The sequence below is a fragment of the Lissotriton vulgaris genome, chromosome 9 (genome assembly GCF_964263255.1).
Source record: "Lissotriton vulgaris chromosome 9, aLisVul1.2, whole genome shotgun sequence".
NCBI classification, from domain to species: domain Eukaryota; kingdom Metazoa; phylum Chordata; class Amphibia; order Caudata; family Salamandridae; genus Lissotriton; species Lissotriton vulgaris.
In genome coordinates this window covers 542,281,061-542,307,945 of record NC_141697.1, presented here as the reverse complement: position 1 = coordinate 542,307,945, position 26,885 = coordinate 542,281,061, and positions in this window count along the sequence as shown.

The window sequence follows — 26,885 nt, the reverse complement described above, 5'->3', positions numbered from 1 at the left end:
GTGGACAGGGTAGAATTTAGTGTTAACGCCCATTACTACTTTAAAACCGCAAACAAAAAAGATGTAACTGAGCCAACCCCAGTGCTGGTTGAGGAGATACTGTAGGGCCTTGTCCTCAAATCAGAACTTGTTCTATAAAGACTGACACTGACTTGATTTTCTCTTGAAGAAAATGTTGACATACTTTTTACATGGGTCATGTAGCCTTATAATCCAACGGACTCAAAACCCCTTTAGTTAGATTTATTTTTATTTGTGTTTATGAAATACATCCACAGCCCTTCCCTGTTTGTAAGCTCAAATAAAAAGGTGTAAATTCAGCAAACAAGGGGGCATATTACCAAGCAATAGCGATAATTTTCGCTATGCATAGTTAGCGGGTAAAATTATATCGCCGAGCACCGAGGATTTTTACCGCTGAGATACCTTGATATTATCAAGGTTTATCTCAAAAGCGGTAAAAATCCTGCGAAATGCATGAATATCGCTGAAAAATCAGCGATATTCATGCATTATTGTGACAATGCTCTTAGCCATGTTATCCACCTTCCATTGGATAACATGACTAAGAACTGCTTTTGGCAGGCGTTAGCTTTTGGAGATATTCATGCTTAGCGCGAATATTTTCAAAAGTAGATAATAGGAGATAGCGATGTTAGCGACTGTTTCCAGTCGCTAACATCTTGGCACGCCCACTTTGCATGTCATTAGCGATAATTATCGCTGACATGCAAAGTGAGCTTCAAGATGATCGCTATCTCCTTAAAGCTGTCGCTAACTGGTGTCAGCGACAGCTAGGTATAAAATTATCGCCGCTTTAGCGGGAAAAATTCCTGCTAAAGCGGCGATAAGGCCCTTGGTAATATGCCCCGTAATTTTATGTTGACATGCTTTTTCTAAACTGTGCTACTTACATCCATCAGTGCTGCTTCCAAGCATGTGACTTTCATCATTTGGACTGTAAATTCTTAACAGCACAGTGACCACAAATCATGTGCCAAAACTATTTGTGGAAAAGTTTGCTTTTTTATGTTTTAGCACTTTATATATTTGACACTATTCTGCTTGGCTCTTGGTGGGTCAGGGAATTGCTTCCATTCCCTAGCACTCAATGCCACAAGCATACAACCGCATGGTTTTAACCCTTTAAACCGAAAAGGGATCAGAGTAACCAGAATGCATTTGTTTTTTTCTACCTTTCACAGAAAGTGTCTTTTTATGTGACTGCATGGGAGGGAATGGGGAACTCTGGGGCATTACTAAGGTGAAACCCACCCATGGGGATGGTCCCCTGCACCCACAAGTTCTTTTGGTTTCATTTACGAAAATCAGGTACATAATTGGATTTGAGGTCTTGTCAGATTTCGATAAAATAGAATTTGTGAACCTTCCAGAGGACATTAACATGAAATAACTGCTTATCACCAGGTTGTACCCTAAGCACAATGCGGTAACAAATGAAAAGGAATTATTGCAAAGTAAAAAGGAGAAGGCTTTAGAACATTGCCTGTGGGCTAGTAGAGTAAATTAAACGTAATGCTGTTGCTTGTTATAATTGGTAAGCAATGTCTGGTGATAAAAGTGGCATAACATCACAATAAGAGCTGTGAGAAAAGTAGCAGCAGTAAAGATGTCAGTCAGATTCTGATTGGCTCTTGGAACATAATTATAACACAGTAGAAAGAGTTGATAAAAATAGAACTTTATTGCCAGTCACTGCCCTCTTTCTGAGTTGATTCAGCAGCACAACCTAGATACTCGTTTCGATTCTGATAAAGAATCAACATAGACTTAGTGACTAGGGGCCAGATGTAGGTCGCCAAATACCGGTCGGTAACGGCCGATTTCGGCCGTTACCGACCGGTATTTAGGATTTGACATGTAGGGGTCTTCATATTTACAGAATCGGTATATTTACCTATTCGGTAAATTTACAGAATCAGTAAAGTACCGAATCGGTAAATATACCGATTCTGTAAATCCATATGTAGGTGGCACTGTAATCAGGGCCACAGGCCCTTACCGAATCGTTATTTACCATGGAATACTATTCCATGGTAAATAACGAACTCCAGTGTACATGCACATCTGTGCATGTACACCTGTGCCATGTGGCACATAGACATGCCCTAAGGGCATGTATGTGTGTCACATGGCACAGAAGCCAGAAACAGGGGTGAAGCAGGGTGTCAAAGTGACACCCTGTCCCCCTTGTAAAATCGGTAAATTTACTGATTCGGTAATTACCGAATCGGTATTCGCTATGGAATCCTATGGGCTTCAAGGCCCATAGAAATCAATGGCAAATACAGATTCGGAAATTACCGAATCGGTAATTACCGAATCTTACCGATTCTGTATTTTTACCGAATATTTTACCTACATAGCAATTACCGAATAGTAAATACCGAATCGGTAAAATTCGGTATTTACCATTTGGTAATTTGCTATTACTTACATCTGGGCCACAGTGAGGTAGCAGTATGTGTATATTAGCTTGCCAAGTGAATTAGAGGTCCATTGCCAAAGGGAAGGGCTCCTAACAAGGGAGAAGAGAAATTGCCTTCATGATATAACCTGCTCACTTTGCCATCAATAATATTAGAACATTTTTATGGGGAACATTTTTACTATTCTCCTGCTTGTGCAGGGACTACAATTATGAGTACCCAGTATTATAAAGTTGCACCTTTTGTTACATTTCAAAAGGTCAAACCTCACGGAAGTTATCAGGAGTATAAGCCCCGACTTTATCGGGACATTCGGATTTTTCTGTGGTAAGCACCAAAACCCATAGGTTTTTCCCCAAAATTTTAGTATAGGCAATAATTATCACGCTTATTAAATTCCAAACACCTCAGTGTCAAATTGTAACAAGTGCAATAATTATCACACCCAACTTTGGCCACTTAAATTTTGGCTGTTAGTGTCGCCATGAGAAGCTTGAGGAGATTAAGACTGCCGGAATGAAGGCTGGTGGCCTAATGAAGGACTTGACAAGGGGTTCTCATAGACAGTGAAGGCCAGTGTGCCACGGCACCATTCGCTGCTTGCCCTTTTTGCTGATGAGTGGGTCTCAGAGAGCGTGATGACCTGCATGCCCCTGTACCATTTTCAGGGACTCTGCACATACGCAGAACTATGCGCAGGATTATGGGACCTTGGTGTATAGGGACTGGGTCTTTCTAAAACCTTAGTGCCCACGAGCCCAGGACCAACTAGCTGGACAGCCTTGCTTGCTCTCCTACTCACTCACAGAGAAACAAATGATTAGACACTCCAAAACACAACACTCCCAGATCTCTCAAGAATCACGGTAGCAAGACACACCCTTTCAGTCGTATTGTTGTGCTTGTCCAAAATAAGATCTGACAGAGACACAAAATAGTTTAAAATATTTATTTAAACTAATGTGCCCTAACAAGCAGTATACGAGCCACAACTAGCAGAAAAATGCATAGCACAAATACAGTCAGCATAGCAGCTAGTCCATACATCATGAAGGAAGATATCATCATAGAAAGACAATTAAAAAAAGACTACAGGGCCTATCCTCCCTCCCCTTGCTAAGAAGTGGTATTATTATATAATAGATCTCTGGGCTTTGAACCCATACCTTAGCCTATAGATGGTAGATCTACATCATAGGTGCTGTATAGCTCTTCTCCCTGGAAAGGTCCCTCTCTAAGTGTGTGCTACCTATTCATGTAGTCCAATAAAACCCAAGTACATTTGTCCAAACAACAGCTGCATCGGAATGTTTTGTCTAAGCTAAGGTCTGGCCAGAACAAAATAACAAGGGGCATTGTTGTTCGACCTTGTACACAATGTTCAGTCAAAATCCCAGGAACATGAAGTGATGCATCTCAAATGAAAGTAGTTATTAAAATATTGCAAAAATAAAGGCGTGTAATAACGTGTGCAAAAGCAGCAGGCATGCTGCAATGTGCTCATGCTAAGTTAGTGAAAAACGACAATGTCCTTATGGGCCACATGACATACCTACAGTTGAACCAGTGTTCTTCCCTGATGAGCGATGTTGACAAAGCTCCAACACCTGTGCGCCTTTGCATCCACTGCTACGCCTAGGTCTTCAGAGACAATGAAGGCCAAGAGACTTAAAGGGTCCTTAGTAAATTAGTGAGCTTGGAGTAACGTCTGGCTTCTGTGGTTGCACGGACAACGGGAATACATGTCACAAGGATTGTTTAGTTCTTTTTTTTTTTTTAAACCTTTATTAGTTGCGGTCAACAGAGATTCATGACAGTAACAGCAATGACAGTCAAGTAAAGCAATACTTATGGTAGATTCAGTGGATAAGCATCAATTCTTACAAGGGCTGGCACATCGTCCCTAGGCTGGTCAACAACATATCCCCCAACATCCTGCAGCGTGAGAACAATCATCAGGGAGCACTCCCCATTCAAAGTCAGGGACGCAAGTGGTGGGGAGACCATCGTGCCTCCGCATGTAGGTGTAGTGTCAAGCAGGGAGGGAAGATGTCCCAGAGCCCTCCCGGCCCACGATCTATGCAGTCCCCACCAGTCAACCAGCAGTGTCCCCGTGTGCAGTAGTGTGCCAAATGTGTGTTACAGAGCATGGCACCGCTCGTCACTACAGTAAGTGGTCAGTTGTAAAAGCTACCGGAATGCAATACAGCGGAGAGCGGTGCACAGTGCCCAACGATGTAAATGCCACCTCTACCAATGTGCAATCGCAGGATCTAGTGTATACGTCTATCCCAACTGACCCACTGCGTCAGGATATCGAGAGGGTCAGAGAGGCACGTCCTGTAAGTATCAGCACATGAGCTACACGTAACCCAGACTCCCCATCATCGCTCCCTCAGTAAGCTAACTACACTATGCAAGCAAGAAGGGCCAAGGCCCCCCCCACTGTAGAACATGTAATATGGCGAGTGTGGTATATAGCACCTATACGCTCACGGGTCTGGCAACTGTTCTTCATCTCCAGAGGAGTCACTGTTAGTCGCCTGAGACATCCAGTATATCTGTAAGGGGGACCAAAAGTCACTGGGTTTACAGCGGGCAGGTAACAATTCCGCATATACTCCCTGTTGGTCTTGGCAGTACTTGAGGTCATCCAGCCACTCCTTAAATTTTGGTGCCCTGCCTCTCCCCCATCTGCAAGCGATCCTCCTCTTAGCGAGCAACAATGCGAGATCAACAAATCTACGGTCCGATTTGGGTACATCCCTGGTATATCCCAACAACATCACCACCGGTTCCAGAGGAAGAGGGCCAGCAATCATGACCTGTAGCGCAGCATGTACCTGCACCCAGTATCCCTGTATCGCTCCACACTCCCAGGCCAAATGCAGAAAACCCGCGCCTTCCGCCCGGCACCGCGCGCATCTATCGTCCTCTGAGAGGCGAAAGCGCAGCTTCCTGACTGGAGTGTAATAATACCTCTGTACAAACTTGTAGTGAATGATTTTCAATCGACAGCTGGAGGAGACGTTAGCCGTAACCGAGCAGCAATATTTCCACTGCTCATCAGTGAGTTCAGTATTTAGTTCAGAGCTCCAGTCAACTCGCGCCTTAGACAGAGCCGGTGGGCGCTGCTCACGGACGGCAGCGTACAGCTTCAACACCAAGTGTTTGCCATCCGACACGAGCAAGACATGCAATGGCAGAACCGTCCCCAGTTCCTCTGGAAAGCTAGGGAGTATGTCCCGCATACCCTGACGGAGTCTAATATAATAAAACACCTCCATCGGTGTCGGGGGAGAAGTTCGAAACATCTGATCTTTGGTACGGAACACCCCATCCTGAAACAAGTCACCCCATGTATTAAGGTGAACGCGTTTGCACATGGATCGAAATCCAGTTTCCAACAAAAGTGAAAGCTTCGGGTGGTACGCTAGGGGCAGTGCCGGCGAGTAAAGCATGGGGGCTCCTAGCAATTTAGTCACTCTCCTCCAAGAGTCAATAGTGCAGGTTACAGTGGTGGCAGGCGTCTCTACATCACCTACCAGTCCCATCAGCATGCCCCTGAGTGGGAGTGGATGCACTATCCAATCCTCAGCAGCAACCTGCGGCATGAAGGGAGCGGGGCTAACCCAATGATAGGCGTGCTGTGCCTGAGCACTGAGGTAATACACTTCTAGATCAGGTATATCGAATCCGCCCCTGTCATATGGCTGCGTTAAGACAGTCCAGCTATGGCTCGGTTGTTTACCGCCCCAAAAAAGGCAAAGCAGCTCAGTTCGAAGTCTCTTAAAAAAGTAGGTTCCCGGGTAGTAGGGTATGTTTTGGAATAGGTATAGAAAACTTGGAAGGACGACCATTTTTATCAGGGAGGCTCTGCCTGCCATCGAAAGTGGGAGGGCCAGCCAGCGGGTCACATTATCAGTTAATTGTGAGATAGCCACCCCATAATTCAGCCGGATAGTGTCGTCTTTAATGAGCGATATTTCAATGCCCAAGTATCTCAAGTCAGAGCTGCACCATTCCAAGGGGTAGTCCAGTGGAAAACGGGCAACCAAGGTCGTGAGGGGAAGAATTGCGACTTCTTCCAATTGATGTGCACTCTGGATATGCCGCCAAACACTATAAATTCCCTCAGAAGCGGGTTCAGGTGTTCCTGTGGGTGCCGCACATACAGCGTAACGTCGTCCGCATAAAGGGAAATCCCAATCTGCCGCTGGTTACAGTTAAAGGCGCTGGCCTTATGCAACTGCCGGACCCTGCAGGCCAGTGGTTCTATCGCCAGGGCGAAAAGAAGGGGCCACAGTGGGCATCCCTGCCTAGTACCTCTCGTGATCGGCATCTGTGCTGAGAGCACACCATTAACCACGACCCTAGCAACTGGAGAAGTGTAGAGCAGTTTCACCCAAGCGATGAAAATCCGAGGGAAAGCCATTCTGCTCAGGATAGCCATTAGATAGCCCCACTCCACCGAATCGAACGCTTTTGTGGCGTCCAGGAATACAGCAGCGACCGGTAGGTCAGGCGAAATGGTGGGTATAAGGGAGAACAGCGTGCGGAGGTTATGCGAAGTGGCCCTCCCCGGAACAAATCCAGATTGGTCTGGCAGCACTAGGGTATTCATGAGCAGGGACAGCCGAGTCGCAAGCAATTTAGCAAGAATTTTCGCGTCACAATTCAGCAGCGAGAGGGGTATATAGGCGTCGGTGTCTACCGGGTTGTTCCCTGGTTTCAGAAGGGAAGTGATCGCCACCTCCCTCATTGAGCCCGGCAGTATCCCCACCTCTAGCGACTCTTCAAAGACTTCCTTCAGCACCGGTGCCATGATGTCAATGTAGCATTTATAGAATTCGGCCGGCAGGCCGTCCAGCCCCGCAGCCTTGCCATTACTGAGGGACATGATTGCTTCCCGAATCTCATCCAGCTCAAATGGGCACCCCAGGAACGCCCTGTCACCGTCACTCAGCCAGCATAGCGCTATATCATCTAGGAAGTTACCGAACTCTACCTTGCCTTCCTGCTGCGTGGAATATAACCAGTGGTAGTGCTGCAGGAAGGTGTCCTGAATTCTTTTAGTATCCTGATAGGTCCTGCCTTCACCATCAGAGATTTCTAAGATATGGGTAGCGAAGCGCTGGTGCCTCGTGAGCGCCGCGAGCACCTTCCCCGGCCGGTCCCCCTCACAATAGCGCCTAGCCGTCCAATATTTGCTCCGGAATTTCACCTCTCTGGCAGCTTCCTCCTCGAAGGACGAGAGTTTGGCCCTGAATTCCACCGCCAGTTCAGGGCAAGGATTCCTGACCATCTCTGCCTCTAGCGCTTTGAGCTCTGATTCAAGTTTAGTCAATGTGCGCACTATTTCCCTGAGTATCCCACAGCTCTTAGAAATCGTGACACCCCTGACAGTCACTTTAAAAGCTTCCCAAATCGTTTCCACCTTATCGACAGATCCCTTATTTCTAGGGAAGAAGGCTTCTATCTCCTCGCCAAGTTCAGTTTTAAATATAGGGTCAAGCAGGGCAGAGGGGAAGAGCCGCCATGGCGGACGCACCCTGGCATATCCAGGCATCTCCAACACGGCTAGTACAGGGCAATGGTCGGAGTAGGTATGAGGTAGATGTTTCACCTGAACGACACCTCCAGCAAGGCCCCGCGAGATAAAACAGTAGTCAATCCTTGCCCATGAGCGTGCGTGTGTCGTGAAATGCGTGCCTTCCCTAGCCGCTGGGTGTAAGTGCCTCCAGCTATCCAATAGGCCTGCCTCCGTCAGTATACCCCGAAGTGTGTCCCGAGCTTTCGTGTTGTATTGTCCACTACCATCCGATCTGTCTGCCCCGGGATTCAGCGATAGGTTGAAGTCCCCCCCCAGATTATGTGCGTGGCTTCGGTCTCCAACACATGGCCCCACAGCGTCAAGAAGAAACCAGGTGAGTCAATATTAGGTGCATAACAATTTACAAGCATGATCACATCAGTGCCCAGTCTGCCCCACAGGATCACATACCTCCCCTCAGTGTCCACCCTCACCCCCAACTTTTGAAACGGCAGACCTTTATTGATCAAAATAACCGTCCCCCTCGAGTAAGTGGAATAGGAGGAAAACTCTCTAACAATCGCCCATCTGCTTGCAAACTTAGGAACACTACGTGGGCTTAGGTGAGTTTCCTGAAGCATCGCTATCTGCACGTGATGTCTACACAAATATGCAAGTACATTTCTGCATTTCCGGGGGTCATTAAGGCCTCGAACATTCCAGGACATTATTGAGACGTTAGGCAATGAGTCATCACCCCCGCTGATCGCCATATCCCTGAAAAGAGCCCATGGCCAGTGCTCCAGCCCTCAGTCGGAACGTACCAAATACCAATCTCTCTGCTGTTCGGAACATTCGCTTCACCCAGCTAGCCATGCTTACACACACACTAACATCAGTCTCTGCATACACATTATGAATATCTTCCGCAAAACTACCTCCAGTACAAACGACGCACACCCCAACAGTCAAACACCCCCGCCCTCCAAGCGCACCAGCCCAACCCCCACACAACAAGTCCTCTCCCCACCCACAGAAGCAACCCAAACTTGCCGGTACCATGTCCCCTCCCCCCGCCCCAGACCCCATACTCAAGAACCATAGAAGTACCATGTGGGGAATCCCCTCCTGGGAGCATCAGAGGAACGCAACAATACACCCCAACACTCCCCTCCCGTCCCGCATATGCCATACGGGGTTAGACAGAGAAGGGGGGGTGGTGCCTGGCATACATTACCCCTGCAGGTTTAAGCCCGTACCCCATACTAGCGTCTCTCTTGGCTGCCCCCCCATTCGGAGAAGCTGCCAATAAAGTCAAGTGAATTGTCCAAGTATCAGCTGTCGCTCATATCGTCTCCGGCATTGCCCCCAGCCTACCCATTCCAATAGCAATCCCATCGCCGGGGCACAGTGTACGAATACATACACCCCTCCACAACAAGTCCACAAAGCAACGTAACAGTCAGCCATGACCCCAAAGGCAGGACAGGCCTGCCACGACCGAGCCAGGCCATAGAATCCGAACCCAGCATCAGTACAACAAACAGGGAATCAACAAACCAGTGTTCAAAAGGGCTCTCTCAGGACTCATCGTGTTCGGCTGGGTCTCCGCTTGCATCACCATCCTCCTCGTTTTGCCTGTCTCTTCTAGCAGCGCGGAGTCTCTTAACATAGTCCTCAGCCTGCTGCGGGTTTGTGAAGAAATGTTGTTTGCCCTGATGGGTCACCCTGAGTCGTGCCGGGTACAGAAGTGCGTAGTCCACCTGCATGTCCCTCAGCTTCCTCTTTACATCCAAAAATTTCCTCCGCTGGTCCTGCACCATGGGTGTAAAATCCGGGTATAAGGAAAACTGCACTCCATCACAAGTCAGGTTACGATTCATCCGTGCCGCACGCAGCGCCGTGTCGCGGTCGCGGTAGTTGAGCAACCGGGCGATGATAGGTCGCGGCTGCGCCCCTGGCTTGGGAACCGGACCCAGAGAACGGTGTGCCCTCTCGACAATAAATTGACTAGAGAAGGCCTCCTTGCCCACTGCAGTGATTAGTATCCGCTCTACATAGTCCTCCATACGGCCAGTGTTCGTGGACTCCGGAACACCGGTGACGCGAATGTTATTGCGCCTACTCCTCGCCTCCAACTCCTCATTCTTCGCCGCCATTAGTCTCAGGATATTGTCCATTCTGGTCAGGCGCGCTTCGTGGGTCGTCAAAGTGTCCTCCGAGGCAGAGATACGCCGCTCCGCTTCCGTTAAGCGTTCCTCATGGACCTCCAATTTCTGCGCGACCCCATCCATTCTGGAGGATAAGCGATCTACTTTATCCACTATCGTGGCGAAGCCCTGCCTCATCTCCTCCATCAGTACTCGCAACTCCAGAGCCATGGGTGTGGAGGGGGGCTCAGGGCCCGATGGACCTTGGGCACCGCCGGCTCCAGTCGCATTGCGCAGCTGTTTCTTAGTGGCCGCAGGTTCGAAAGAGAGCTTAGGCTGTTTGTTATCGTTCTTACCCATCGTGCTCCGTCTATGGGCGCCCAAGGTGCCCGGAGAGTGGCAAGTGGTGCTGCGCTCCCTGCTCCCCAACGAGTCCTCACGCATCAGAAACCTCCTACACAACGGCCTCGCCTGGGGCGGCGTCGTCTAAGCGAGTAGCAGGCCAGCAATGTCCAAGCAATCCCCACACCCCGGCGGGCGGCGGTGCGCTGGAGTGGAGCAAGGAAGGGCCGGCCCCGAGGGCGGTGGGGTGAGGGAAGGCCCAACGCGCCACCAGCGGGCAGCGATATTCGTAGTATGGACACTGCACTCGTCCTCCAGCGGCCTCCTGTCGCTCCTCAGCCCCCCGCACCCAGAAGCAGTAATCGCACCTAAGGGTCGGGGGCGATGGCGGCAATGCGGGGAACCAGGCCAGGGGCAAGTCCAACCCCACGCCAGGCCCAGACGGAAGCCACCGGTGTCGGCCGCACCTCAAGTAGATCCCAGGATCACCTTCCAGCACCTCCACACGTCGCCGCGGCCAGGGGAGAGGAGAGACTCACCACCGCTGCCGTCCGCTGAGCCTCCAGCAGGTCGCACGTTCAGCAGGCCGACCACCGCAACTTCGGGGCCTACCCGCCTCGTGGCGAGCCTCGGCCTCGCGTGGTACGGCGCCCCGGTCGCAACGACAACTCTCAGCAGCAGCACTCCTCGGGCAAAGTTGTCAGTCGGCTAAGTCAAAGACCAAACGTCGGATCGGCACCAAAATTGGACAGGTGCTGCAGGGCAGGGAGGTCCACAACCGCTGTAAGTATCAGGCGTCCACCTGCAAGATAACAGGATAAATTCAGGATGGTTCTGACCAGGCAGCCAGAGCCTCACTAAAGTGCGGCCATTAGCTCGTGCGCCCTCTAGCGCCCCCCAAAGGATTGTTTAGTTCCCCTTGGGTTTCACTTGCCCTTGAGAATTGGTCTGGCTTTATGTGTGCAGGTGTAGCTCATAAGTGTTTCTCTACAGCACTTTCTGACAGCTATTAACCTTTTTTTTCAAGTGAGTAGCCAGAAAATGTCAATCGGCCCAACTTTGAACTAAAGTGCTGATGCCACCAAGCAACTGAAGCAAATGAGCCAAACCCTCCCTAGATCAGTTTCCTTGTCTCTTCCACCCATGCATCAATCTATTCATTTTTTCACCCTTCCATTCACCTATTGATATCTGCCATTCATTCTTTCATCCATCATTCAATCTTTTCCCATTCCATCCATCCATCCATCCTGCTGTCCGTCTGTCTATTCATCCATCCATTCACTCTACCATCCTTACACTCTGCCATCCATCCATCTACTCTGTCATCTATTCATGCATCCTGCTGTACTTCCGTTGATCCATCACACATCTGTCTATCCATCCACTCTGCCATCCATCCATCTTCTCTGTCATCTATCCATCCACTCTGCCGCCCATCGATCTATCCACTCTGCCATCCATACACATTGCCGTCCATCCATTCACTCAGCTATCCACTCATCCATCCACTTTGCAAATCCATCTAGACACTTTGTCATCCATCTATCTATCCATCCATCCCTACACTCTACCATCCATTCATCCATCCATCAATTCATCCATCCATCCATCCATCCTGCCAGCCATTCATCCACAGTGCCATCAATCCACCTATTCACACTGCCATCCATCCACCTATCCACTCTACCATCCATCACTTTGTCACTCATCCATCAACTCTGCTGTCCATCTATTCATCCACTCTGCCATTCATTAATACACTCTGTCATCCATCCATCCATCTACCCATCCATTCATCCACTCTGCCAATCATCCATCCACCTAGTCTTCCACTATGTCATCCATACCATCCATCCACTCTGCTATTCATCATCAATCCTTCCACGGTGCCATCCATCCATCAAATCACATGCTCAGCAATGCTTCATTCACTGTCATCCATCCATTGATTCCGCTGTCTATTCATCCATCCACTCTGCCAACTCTGCCATCCATCCATGCAACCACTCTACCTGCCATCTATCCATTCCGCCATCTATTCACTCATCTTTTCCCCCACTCATCCATTCATCCCTTTACTCTGTCATCCTTTCACCTGTTCATCCTCCTACCCATTAATTCCTTTACTCTGGCATTCTTTGGCTTGTCCAGCAACCTATCCATGCACTCTCATCCATCCACTCTCCCATCCTTTCACCAATCCATCTACTATCCATCCATGTAAATGTGGAATTCTTGTAAAGCGCACTGTTACTCTACCCGAGTGTCCTGGCGCTGTAGACCACTGGGGAACCCGTCCTGGTTTTCCCTGTGAGATGGTCCCCTTCTGGGTATCTCCAGGGTAAAACCAGGCATCCCCGGCGTCTGTGGGGGGCCGTTGTAGAGATGAGGCAAGCTTAATGCCCAGAGTTACCGAGTGTGTTCCCTGGTTAGAGTAGGCACTGAGGCGAGAATTATCCAATCCGTTGACCCCTGGTCCACGACCCTGCCGCGTCGGGAATTGAACCCTGGTCCCGGGCCTTTCTCTGCTTACAGGTCTGCCACCTCTAACCAGTGAGCCACACCTCTCCATCCCTTTACTCTCCCATCCTTTCAGCTGTTCAACCACCTATCCTTCACTCATTCATCCATTTACTCTGCCATACTTTCACCTGTCCATTCACCTACCCTTTCACTCACTCATCCATTCACCCTCCCCTTTACTTTGCCATCCTTTTACCTGTCATCCACCTTTCATTCACTCATCCTTTCACCCTCTTTCATTCACATACTCATTCATCCACCCACTCATTCATCTATTCTTCCTTCTTTTCAGCCTCCTTCCAATATTCCTTCTTTCTTTCCCTCTTCTATTTACCCAGCTGTATTTTCCCTCGCTTCTGCTTGCTCTCCTATTGTCTCTGTATTCCAGCAATAATTATAAGCTTATATCTGCTCAGTTGCAAACAGAAGAAGCAAATAAAGAACCCCACCCCGCTGTAGCTGCTAAAGTGTGTGTGTGTGGGGGGGGGGGGGGGGGGGGGAGTGGGGGGGCTCACAATGCCTCTGTTTTCTTTGACTGGGATCTGGAGTTTTCGGTCTCAGCAGTTATAATCATCTTTCTTATATTCTTCATGGTACCAGTTCAGAATAATATGAAGACATGTAGGCCCCTGGACAGGCAGTCAGTTGTGTCATTTGCAGTCATTGCAGCAGGGTGTGCTTCTCTCTCGTACAGTGGACTTGCATCTTGGTGTCTTCTGGAGATAGGTGTGAATGCCCCTTGGGGTTATACTTGCTCCCAGGGTATTGGCCCAGAGATACCCTTCCTGCCAGTCTGGGAAATTGCATTTCTAGAGCAAGTACACCCTTGATTTAGTGATATGGTTTTGTTTCAGAAGCGATTTTGAGAGTAAGATAGGCCACTTTGGTACATGCTCAATGATGTAGGGACTAGCACTTGGAAGTGGGTGAGGAGGTAATGCTTGGATTACTTACCAGTCATCTCCAATTCCCCCACCCCAGTCCTAACTCACCTCTCCATCAGAGGTAATCCAAACATGATACCTTCTGAGCTGCAGCTCCTTCCTCCCAGACACCATGTAAGCAGAAGCTGCCCTCACAGGCAATGTTCACATTCTTAAGGGCGTAGTATGCAGGGCCGGACTGGCCGTAGCAGGCATGGGGCATTTCCCCAGGGGCCGGCCGTGAGGGCTGGTTTTGTCACTGGAGGCCGGACGGTTTTTCAGCAGTACTGCAATATCGGCCCCCTGTAACAAAAGTGGGAGTGGTGTTTCTTGCTAGCACTCCCGCTCCTCCTCTTCCCCCCTGCTGCCAGGGCTGGTCGAGCAGCAATCTGTGGTTGCTGTTCGTAGTCGGGCCCTGGTTTTACCCACTGGTGCAGCATGTGCAGTGGCGACAGGACCCAGATGCTTTTGAGGCCCACTGAGCCTTGATTATTGGTGTATTTTGTCATTCAAACAGCAGCCAGGTGATCCATTTCCTTCCTTGCACTAGGGCTCATGACACACTAGTTTCTCTACTGCACAGTCTGTGTGGGGGTCATCCCACCCGGGCAGCTCCAGTCCTCCCCTAGTTTTCATTCGCTGACGGCAACAGAAACTGAACATGCAAATGTTGCCCTGCGTTGCTTTCAATGCAGTTTGCATCTGTTGCAAAAAGTGATATACCGCTGAAAACCTTTGCCTCGGTGTGCATGACTAGGTTCAGTATTGTGAGCAAGTCTGTATGTATATCCAGCTCTGTGCATCTGTGTGTTCTATCTATTTCCTTCAATGTCATTCTGATACCTAACATACAAAGCAATACCTAAGACTCAGGCAGAAGGCTAATGATTCTTCATGTCAAAAACGATATTTTATTAACCTTCGCCACTATAAAACTCCCTCCACTCCAATCTTATACCGTGGGGAAATTCACTTACCAATGTTTTTTTTCTTCTTTTTCTCTACACGTGTCTCTCTCAAGCACCTGCGCTGTTGATATATTATGGATACCTCACCTTTTGACTTCCTGGCGCCAAAACCATATTTACTTGTGGTGAATTATTGATACATACCGTAGCTAAAACAAACCCAGCGCTAGGGAACGGTTTCTTTACCAGAGAGATTGCCTCGTATTTATCAAGCAGATAAAGGGTTTAAGTGCTTACCTGACAAGGCTTTATTTGTTGACGCTGCGGTGCAAATTTAAAAAAGAAACGTTTAAACGAGCTCTTGGCTCGAGCCACCTCATCAGCGCCATTGTTCCATATCCTTATATTCCGGGCAGAGGAGGAGTCACGATTCTTCAGTTTACGCCATGAACCACTCTACACTGATAGGATAAAACGCACACAGTGTGCTGGCCTGTGGCTGTACTGCCACCAGAGTGCACTTGTTGGTGATAACAACCAGGGGGCTTATTTACAAGCCCCGTGCGCGTCACTTTTAACATGGGAAAAATTGACGCACCGGCAGCGCAAGGGGCTTGTAAATAAGCCCCCAGGTTTCCAAGATCCATCAAGTTATGTGTTCCACTAAAGAGAATCACTCACTAAGGACTATATTAAAACTTCAGGGAACAGTGGGTCATAAGTACTATTTATTTGTCACAAAATACTGGTAGCAATTTGTGACTATAGTATTTTTGTGATAAGTAAAGTATGTTAAGAACTGACCAATATCCTCATATATACCGGCTTATATACCCTTGCATATTAATGAGGTAGGTCACAAATTCCGACTAACTTAAATTTGAGGCCATCACAGGAATGGTGGCCTGCTGGTGTCTGTGATTGCCTTTTAATAAAGTAAACTTTATTTTAATTTTAAATGCAGCCCATTTCCCTTAAAGGAAATTTGACTGCGTTTAAAAAGAAAGGTTTTTTGAAGAGTAGTCAGTGGTCAGCTAGGCTACTACTTTCTCCTAAACAAAGGTTCTTTTCACATTTACAAACGGAACGGGGTCCCAAGGGGACAGTTTGACTTACACGGATAGGTTACCACCTTCTTTGAAGTGTCAGTAAAAAAAATCACTATTTTGTGACCTACTTTATTGCAAAAGATTGATACATTAAATACTGATTTGGTATTTGGAAAGGACCCATAAAGCACGCCCCTTCCAGATACCAAACCGGTATCCTTTCAGAATCCCATTTTAGAAGTCGAAAAAACTTTTTGACTCCTAAAATGAAATTAATAAATGAGAAACATATTTTAACAGTCACAAACACTGAATTAGAGGGATTGATACTGTTAAAATGCTTACTACATATAGTTATTTCTATACAGAAAACAACAAAATGACCCAACCAATTAATTATATTTAACATGACTGCAACTGTCTGAGGACACTGTAAGTAGCAAGGGTGCCATGGGCTCTGAAGAAAATAAAACAAAATGAAGATACTATGATTTTGAGGGACCAATAATATGTGTTCCAACCTGAATGTGTAAATTCAAATTCGTGGGTGCAGTGTACAGAGTATGTGCTTATTGAGTTGAGGTGCCCCCACATCATTTTGTTCCTCTGTGACCCACCTGGCCCCCTCATGCATTATGCATTCTTTTTTAAAAAAAAAAAATGTTGAAAACCTTTATTTGATTAAATGGATGCATACAAATACGAGCCTACAACCCGGGGGCCGGCCACGAAACATAACTGGAAAGCACCATTATCAATTAAAGACACGAAGTGGTCAGACGATATCACCTAACGCTGCAAGTCCATATCGCTAACTAAATGGTACCACTCGACGTAGGATCAAGGGAGGTTATATTTTTATATATTAAAAGAATAAAGGATCAGTTGTATAAGTAGCGACCTAGTGTACGTGGCGGGGAACAAAACCAACTACATCATATTAGTAAAGCCACAGATCAGTAATCAGAGAGGTCCAAAGCATGCAAACCATAGGTTCACTGACAGTTCCTCGGTGGTAGTGTCCACTCGCAACCTCACGTACCCAGGGACAAACTGAATAGGGTTCCCACAATAGTAAAAACCATCAGGGAGACAGATAAAGTTGCAATCATTATACAACCCAACCCGGGAGATAAGAAAACAAAGATACTAAAAATAAAAATAAAAAGAAAGGAAGGAATAGTGGGACTCCACGTTACTGAACCCGCCCCACGGCGGTAATGGCGATCAATAATGCGAGTAGCAAACGTGCTCGGGGGCGGGGCAACTAATGCAGGATAAACAAAGCCGTGGGTACCATATTATATAAAGTACTTAATCCTCCCCCCCAATAACTCACCCCGCGGGACTACACACAGTCGAGGAGACCCAAGGAAAGGATACAAAAGAGCCATAGAAACAAGTAACTAACTAATAGACCCTAATCCACCCACCCCACCCTGCACTCCTGCAGAAGGCTACGGCCTACCCCCCCCAGCAGCGTGCCTTTCGCCCTAATTAAGAACCCGAAATATAGAATAAGATGGTACAGAGAAAAAGAGAGAGAAAGAGAAAAAGAAGAGCCTGGGGAGAGGAACCATGTAGCAGGAAGCGCGGCCCCGCCCCCCGCCCACCCAAACCATGAGCGTGGCCCAAAACGAAACTGACTGGTTTTCAGATATCCATGAATATGAAAGAATCAACAAATTGTCACAAGTTTGAAGCAGTCCATATCTCCGTGCACCGAATAGTAGTCCTCCGGAGTAAGAACCGAGCTCATCCTAGTCCTTTCTTAGCTAACGCCACAATGTACGTCAATGCAGTGGGCACAGAACAAGGTGATGAAAAAAGGCCGTGGAAAAGTCGCTGGACAATCAATGGGAGCAACCCAGGAGATCTCCTCTGCCGATGGCAAAGCAGGAGCTTACGGCAGTTATGCATACCAGTGTCAATGTTCATCAGCAGTTCCATCCGCTTACATATCGGGTCGTCGCTACACCCACCAGAAAACGGGGAACAATCAACAACCACCTTGGGCCCATCCGCGTCCCCGAGGACGATCCGGGAGCAATGGCGGCCAACACCTCGTCCCGTACACAAGAATCTTGGGCCAAGGCCAGCTGCCAAATCTTCAGCGCCTGCAGGACGTCACCAATCGTGGGTTCGCTCTCACCAGAACAGGCCCAAGCGGAACACAAAGGCAAGGAATCGGCATCCCGGGGCGGTCCACAGTACATGGCAGCAGCCGCCATTTTGCAACTGTTGCATCGCATCCTCGAAACCAACTCCAGGGGTGGGCTCATCTGCAGGGCCCCAGCGGGATCCCCCTCAAGCGCACAAACAACACCCACGGTGCTGAAATAATGACCACCAAAAAAGGGGGACCCGCCGGCGCCACCTCTCAGCTGAAAACACTCTCCTCCACCGAGCGATGGAGTCCGGAATGGCCGGACGGCAGCAAAGGGGGGAGCCACCAGCACGGCGTCCCCCACACACAGCTTGCCGCACACCACCTCTGGAACACCGGACGGTAGTCCCAGGCGCGTTCATTTGCCTCCGGGCTCTTCGCACATCGGCATCTTCCGGCCGGCCTCAAACCTCCACCCGAGGCCGCCGCCGACACCTTCTCGCCGGCAACTCGCAGAGGGCGAGGCCCCGGTCTCTACCCCGAAAAGGCCGCACTTTCCGGGAGGACGCCGCTGCAGATCCACTGAGCGCCGGATCCACCAGGATGGATGGTGAGTGACTGCAGAACTTCACATATAAATTGTTAATCTTTTTGGGCAGGATGAGTGCCAGGATAGTCGAGTTTGGGCTGGGAGGCCGGCGGAGCCGAGCTACCGTGCGGCCATCACAATGTCGAGCTTGGCTCCTCCTGCATTATGCATTCTTAATAACGTATGTTTCCAATAAGTTTTTGCCATCCTCCACATCTCCTCCCTCCATTTTCACACTCAGCATAATAGTCAAATATTTTCAGACACCCTAAAGATCCCAAGAAGTGGACTGCTGCTCTTTTAATATCAAAATCAGTCAGTATGCAAATTCTTGATACACACTTAAGTAAGGTTAAAATCTAATGCATTCCCATCTATCAGCTAATCTTCAATTGAATACTATCCCCCTCCCAAAGTCCATCCTCATCCTTCAACCTACCCAAATGTCTCCCATTGATTTGCATGAGCTCACCCAGTCTAAAAATCTTCCTCATTGTCTGTGATATTAATAATTTCAGTAGATTTTAATGGGACATTCGTACTAAACTACGCAGTCTCACTCACATGAAAAGTTGAAAGGTTGGGAGTTACGCCTATTGGCCGCATAGGCACAGAGGCCCAGTAGCAGTTGGCAGGGAATGAGGGTGGAGACAAAAAAAATAATACTTACCTGTTCTGCAGGCTGCGTCTCCCCTTCGCTTCTCGAGTCCCGGAACCAGGAAGCACCCAGACTCCCCATAGCAAATCACAATGCTGCAATGTAGCGTTGTGATTGGCTCCCCTAAACCAATCACAGCTCTGCAATGCAGCGTTTTGATTGGGCTGAGCGCCGTGGATTGGTGCTCAGATGGGGACTGGGAACCTGGGCATGTTCTCCACCAGGCTGTGTAATGCACCCTGGTGGGGAATATGCCAAGTGTGCAGGACTGTCTGGCCAAGCCAAGGCGGCCGGCCAAGCAGTCATGAGCACTTGGAGTGTGTAAACCACTCCTCCCCATGTGTCTCCAGCCCCGCCCTGCCCCAACCCAGCCGAACCTGCAAAAAATAAAATGATAATAATCAAGTAATTATCATTTTATTTTTCCTGCTCAAAGAGCATTGGAGGGACGCTCGCCGCCTTAGCGGAGGAGCGACCGCTGCAGAGGCCTTCTTTCCACAGTAAGATTCTGTCCATGCCATCTTATGTGATAACTGACGAAATGTTATAAAACTGGTAAGACTACAACTTTGGTGTCTTCCTATCTGTCCCCCAACCAAAATACAGCTGCATCAAAGGCAAGCCACCTACATGAAAAGGTTTTCCTTATTATGCAATAAATTGACAATAGTAGTGAACTTTTAGACTTCCAGAATTGCCACACATAAGGGCAGTAAGCAATTTACAAATGTTACATTACAGCACAATACATTACCATACACAGACAAAGACTCCCCTAGCTGATGTCGTCCTCCCATTGGTGTGAAGATCATCTCCTATGCGGAAGACACGCAGCTAGTGGTATCTCTGGACCCCCCTAAACTCTCAACACAGCCTACACAAATGTCTGGAAGTAGTCGCCACCTGGATGTCCAGCTCTTGTCTTAGGCTTAACGGGGAAAAAACGGAGATAATGCTCCTTGGTAATAACATCGCCAAAACCATCGACCCCATCTGGCCTCCTTGCTTAGGCAACCCCCGCAACCCAAGGAGCAAATCAAGAGCCTGGGCATCTGGCTTGACCACACTCTGTCCTTCAACCATCAGGCCACTAAGCTAGCTGCGACCTGTTTTGGCCAGATGAGACTGCTCCGCAAAATTCTCCCTTTGCTTCCATTCCACTCGAGACGAATCGTGGTTCAAGGACTGATCCTCTCCCGCCTCGACTGTGGAAATGCCTTATATCTTGGAGCACCCCAATCCACAATCAACAGACTCCAGGTTATTCAAAACTGCGCAGCAAGAATTCTTCCGGATATCCCCCGCCGAACGTCAGTAAGAGCCAGACTTAGAGATCTTCACTGGCTCCCGGTGAGATCTAGAATTGAGTTTAAGAGCATGTGCATTGCACACCGCTCTTACTGGGGAACAGGCCCCCCCATTAACTCTTCCCTTGTGAAAACCTACCAGCCCACTCGTTCTATCAGATCTGCGACCTCCCACCTCGCCTCAGTACCACGCATCAGGAAGGCCAGATGTGGTGGTCGTTCGCTCTCCTACAACCTGGCCAGGATCTGGAACTCCCTCCCTCTCAATCTCAGATCCAAACCCAACCTCCTTACCTTCCGAAAAATTGTCAAAACCTGGCTATTCAGCAAAACCTCTGTTTAAAACCAAAACCTAGCCTCCCTCTTCCTACCTCTCCGGATTAGCTCTAGCTCCCTACAGCGCTGGGACTCCCCTGGGTAGCCAACGCGCTCTACAAATCCTCATTCCATTCCACTCACTTTATGTGGAGGAAGTGCATTTAGAGTGACACATTTCACCCTCTGGAAATTCCTTTACAACTCTCATCTGAAAAATGTTCTTTCAGGTCTGCAAACAACTGAGCATCCACTACTTCAACCTATTGTCCTGAACCACGTGTCTCCAACCAGTCGATCATGAGCTACCAGTAGCTCACAGACACCTCAGAGTAGCTCATAGCCTTGAGTTCATTTTTCAATGAGCACATAGTCACATTTTTCTTTTACAGTTAAGGGAAGTTTATGCTTATTTTACATTATTATCTTCAGGCTGCAGATACCAGGGCCTAATAATGATCAGTGCTGGAGTCAGATTTATGACCCAGAGCACAGAGGTGAAGAACTGCAGCACCAAGGTATTAAATCTTAAATAAAAGTCCTTGTCAACTCAATTTTGGAGCAATATACCACAACACACTGCACACTTTACATCACAACTTTTATAACCACACCTTACCACCTCTCAGCTGATTATTGAGTTCCTGTTTAGAGTCCTCCCAGAACAGAAAGGGTCTTAGCACTCATAATCACAAGACACTACAGAAATTACAAAGCCAAATCTGGGTTTATGGACCTGGATTGGATGATGGAAGAAACAAAGCTTCCTCATCCAACAGGGTGCTTAAGAAATATGGCCCATGAACTTTGGTTCATGGACTTTTAGTAAGCTAACAATCAAGGTATCTATATTTTTCGCCCATCAAAGCCCTCCAACACCTTTTTGTAACACTCATTTTTCAAAAATGACTGAAGGGATTTACTCAAAACCAATCAAAGGCATATCAATGAGCACAGTTCTACTTTCATGCCACTTTTGGTATAATTTAGTTTAGTGTTTCTTTCTGTAGCAGAGTGTACAGTTTCGTAGGTTAGTTAAAATGAGAATTACTCCTTCTTTGACCTCATCGCTAATTTATTTCCACTCCCTCGACGGATCAGCATGAATCTTTACATGCCTAAACTAAGCAAATTTCGCTATTCGATTGAAAGTTTTGGTTAAGTTTAATTAAATCATTCCAAAGTTATAAGCAAATCAATAACTTACTTTTCAATGGAAATTCAGACTTAAAAATAACTACTGTTGTGATCACTAACTCTGTAATACAGATATAGAGAGATATCTTTTTTTTCACTGAACAAAATCTAAAGTTACAGAAACGTTACAGTTAGGAAATGGAATTTTAAAAAAGTAGCAATTCACAGAAAAAAACAAAGGTTACAGAGACGTTATAGTTAGGCTCATGTTTCACTCATACAAAACCAGAGAAATTCAGCAGTTATAGTTACCTGAGCTACTATAACTCATGCCCCCGCAATGCTCTGCTTATGACCTCACATATTACATCACTCATGACATGGTCAGTGACATCACTCATGACATCTCAAATGACATCACTCATGACATTATCCACAGAATCTCATATGCACCCACTCACAACCCAATATAACCTTTCATATGCCTACTCCAACTTCCACACTACCATGCTCAAAACCATTGACACACCCATACCAGTACTTACACAGCCATTCACTGATTCATAGGTCTACACACACACACACACACTCAGTCACCCATACAGCCACTCATACACCAGCTCACTCACTAATACAGCCACTGATATATCCACTCGTACATTCATACAGCCACTCACACAGTCAGTCACCCATAGTCAATCACACAACCACTTACTCACCTATACAGTTATAGTCACACCCACTCACTTATTCATACAGATACTAACACATACTCACTCACCTATAAAGTCACTGACACAAGCACACACTCACCTATACAGCCACTCTCACAATTACTCACTCACACATACAGTCACTCATATACTCAAACACTCACTTATACTGCCTTTTACATATGCATTTACTCACCCATATGCCATGGACACATTCATTCGCTCACTGACACAGTTATGCACACACTAAGTCACCCATACAGCCCATCACAGATGCATTCACTACCCCATACAGCCACTGACTCACCCACTCACTCATCCATGCAGGCAGCCACACACCCACTCATACATACACTCATACACCCATACAGGTACTCAGACAACCAATCAATCACCAATAAAGCCACTCACATACCCACTCACATACCCACTCACGAATCCATACTGCCACTTAGATACTAACAGAGAGACTGATGCAGACATTCACACAACCTAGTTACTCACCCAGACATTCACTGATACATCTAATCACTCACTTATACAGTCAGTCACGCACCCACTGAATCATCCATACAGGCACTCATACACCCACTGATTTATCAGCACACCTTGGCATATATATTTAATACTCATAAACATTTTTAAAACACTCACAGTCACTGGATAATTTCATCAGTGATGTCATTTGGGATTTCATCAGTTATGTCATGAGGGATGCCACTGACCACATCATGAGTGATGTATTATGTTAAGTCATAAGCAGTGCATTGTTTGGGTGTGAGTTATAGTTAGCTCTGCTAACTATAACTGCTGAATTTCTCTGGTTTTGTGCAAGTGAAACTTGAGCTGAACATCTCTGTAAGCTTTGGTTTTGTCAGTGAATATCTAAGGTTTTTCAAATTTAATTTCCTAACTATAACGTCCCTGTAACGTTTGTTCTTTTAGTGAATGTCTAAGGTTTCTTAAATGCTAATTCCTAACTATAACATCCCTGTAACCTTTGATTTTTTCCCGTGAATTTCGATGTTTTTTTTACTACTATTTGAGTTTGCAGCGTGTTGGAGAAAGGGAGCTGGGCCTCCAACCAGCTCTCAGGAATCCCACTCTGTAGGACTTACAGGAGGTAACAGTAGAGCTTCTTTGCCCCCAATGACCCTCAGCATCCAAAGGAACTTCAATCCCCAACAATTAGTGTGCCAGGCGGTGTTTTTGCAGAGTGGTGGAGAAAGGGGGCGGAGCCTCCCACAAGCTCCCAGCAATCTCGCTGTGTCGGATTACTGGAGGCAACAGGAAGGGTTGTTGGTTCCCAAGGACCCTCACTAGCCATGGGGACTGTATCCCCCAACCAGTAGTGCGCCAGGAGGCGTGTTTTCAGAGTGGTGGATAAAAGGGGTGGGCCACCCATCAGCTCTCAGCAATCCAGCTGTATGGGGCCAAACAGAACTGCACCAGGAAAAACGTTTGCAGAGTGCTGGAGTAAGGGGGGGGGGTTGGATAACCTCTAAGCAATCCTGCTGTGTGGGACTTACTGAAAATAACAGGAGGGGTTGTTGTCCCTCAAGGGCCCTCACTAGCCAAGGGGATTTCGTCCTCTAACATGTTGTACACCAGGAGGCCCCTTTGCAAAGTGGTTGAGAAAGGGGGTGGGGCCTTCAGTGACTTCCCCTGTGCCATCTTTAAAAAATATATATTAAAAAAATTATTTTTACAATGGGGGAAGGGGGCCGCACTGCCCCCCTCCTCAGGCTGATTTCAGCCCGGGACCCCATACCCTGGGGCTCAGCCTTTTTAAAATAAAACATTTATATTTATCAGGGGAGGGGAGCCTCTTGCACCCAGTGACCTATGTTGATGACCGGAGGAGCCTCAAAGTCCTGCAGTCCTTGCCAGCTCCTGGCCTCCTGTAGGAGCCGGCCTTCCTGTGCCAGACATGGGCCTGCTAAAAGGCAGCACCCTGTCGATCAGAGCAATGTTTTTATCCTTTTCTTTGTACGTATATTTGCATGCAGAGAAACAGATGAAAACTCTGCTTTCTGCAAGCCAGGGCTGTTTGACATACCCCCTCCATCTGAAATCTTTGCCCCAGGGAGGTGGCCATCCCTAGGGCTAGCGGTCCGCTTTGGACCTCCTACGTTTATTTTTCATAGTGCCACGGGGAGGTGGTGGTCCACGGGCACCCTACATTAACTTAACAACACTTGCCCCAGGGAGGTGGCAGTCCCTGGGGCAGTGGGGGGGAGAGCGGGCCCCACCCACATTAGATTAACTATAGTGACCTGGGGAGGTGATTGTCCCCGGGACTTCAGTGTGGGATGCGCCGGTCCCACCATTAACTTAACGATACTTAGCCCGGGGAGGTGGCGGTCCCCAGGGAGGTGGTGGTACCCGGGGCTTTGGTAAGCCACAGGAGGAGGGCCCATGCGACCCCTCCTTTAAATAAGTGCCCATGCCCCTGGAACCTGGCCAATGTGGGACCTATTAGTAAAAAAGTGCGGGAGCCTGCACTTTTTTATTTTATTTTCCGGCGCTACCAATTTGTTTTTTTAATAAACTTTTTTTTGCCCTGGCTGTGTTTCTCTGGGACCACCTGAAGAGGCGTGGGTTATTCCCACCTTGGCCCTTTCACTCTTTTAATGTTTTTGTTGGGATTCGGCTGAAGACGAATCCCAAGATGTTTGCCAACCCTTCCTGGTTAGAGGTGTTGGCAGCCAATCAGATTTGAGCATGGAGCCTCTTGGATCCATGGAGGATCTGCATCCTTATATATACAAATTTGAATTTCTTTTAATCTATCCACAACTACTGAACGGATTTGAACCACATCACAAAAAGGCACTTCCCTGGACCAATATCTACCTTTGTCCCAAGTTTGGTGTAATTCTGTTCAGCAGTTCGGGCTGTGTCTAAAGTTCCCACAAAAATGAACATGAGAAAATATCTTTTTGGGACCACCCCTTTTCTGAGCACCCGCTTGATGGATCTCCCCGAAACTTTCAGCACTGAAGTAAGTATCAAATTTGTTTTGAAGGATTCAGCAAATTAAGCCAAAGTTATGGCAAAAGAAAAAACGCTCTTCATAGTAGGTAATATATAGGTAATGTATGTATATTAAAAAAAAAATATATATATATATATATACAACAAGTAATGGAAAATCTTCAATACCAGATGAAAGGCACACACGTGAGTAATTATTGAAGCATTCAATATTTAATTAGTGCAGACCCCCGAAAAATAAAAAAAATATGTATATACGTTGTCCGGGTATGAATTGCTGCCGGCCAGTAGTATATTGTTTTGTAGGATTTCGTTTTGATAGCATTTCTTATCTGTGACAGGCCTGTGAAACGCTCCGATTCACAGTGCACTGCTGATGCACTTAAGAGCGCGCGTTCAGTAGTGTGTGAACTTGAGTTTCCCTACTTTATTTTTCCTTGCAATATCATATAGCGTGAACTCGACAACATGGCATGAGCACAATTTACATTACAGAAGAACACATTCATTTGTGGTAGGCACGGGGAGACAAAGCGATTTGCCTGGAATCACAGGATGTTGAGCTGATGCCGAGATTCAAACGTAGCTCCCCAGCTCTAAAGTTTGCAATTCTAGAACTTGTGGCGGGAGGTGTGTCTAAAAGTGTATGTCGGTGCTGGCCATCAATGAGAGAGACCTGTGCATTTTTCAAATCGGTGGTGAAAAAATATGAGTATGTTGCTGGAGATGTGGGCCGTCGTGCCACCAATGTACTTACCGGGGGAGGGTAAACATCCATTATTCCGCAAATTTATTTCCGCATACCATCACTCCGCATACTTTCATTACGAAAGTACCATGACTCCGCAATGCCATTATAACGCATGGCATTACATTTGATATGCTTTTACCACGCATACATTTACAACGAAATTCGTTGTAAATGCATGAATGGTAAAAGCATGTTTTTTTAAATGTTTGGATAAGGTAAGAATTGGTATAGGGGTATATGTTTTGGGGTACTGAGGTATAGGTTTTGGGGTGTTTGGGTATTTTAAGGGTTCAGATATAGTTTGGGGTTTTGGGGTATAGGGGTATTTTTAGGGTTCAGTGGTAGTTTGGGTTTTGGGATACAGGGGTATTTTAAGGGTTCAGGGCTAGGTTTGGGTTTGGGGGTACAGGGGTATTTTTAGGGTTCAGGG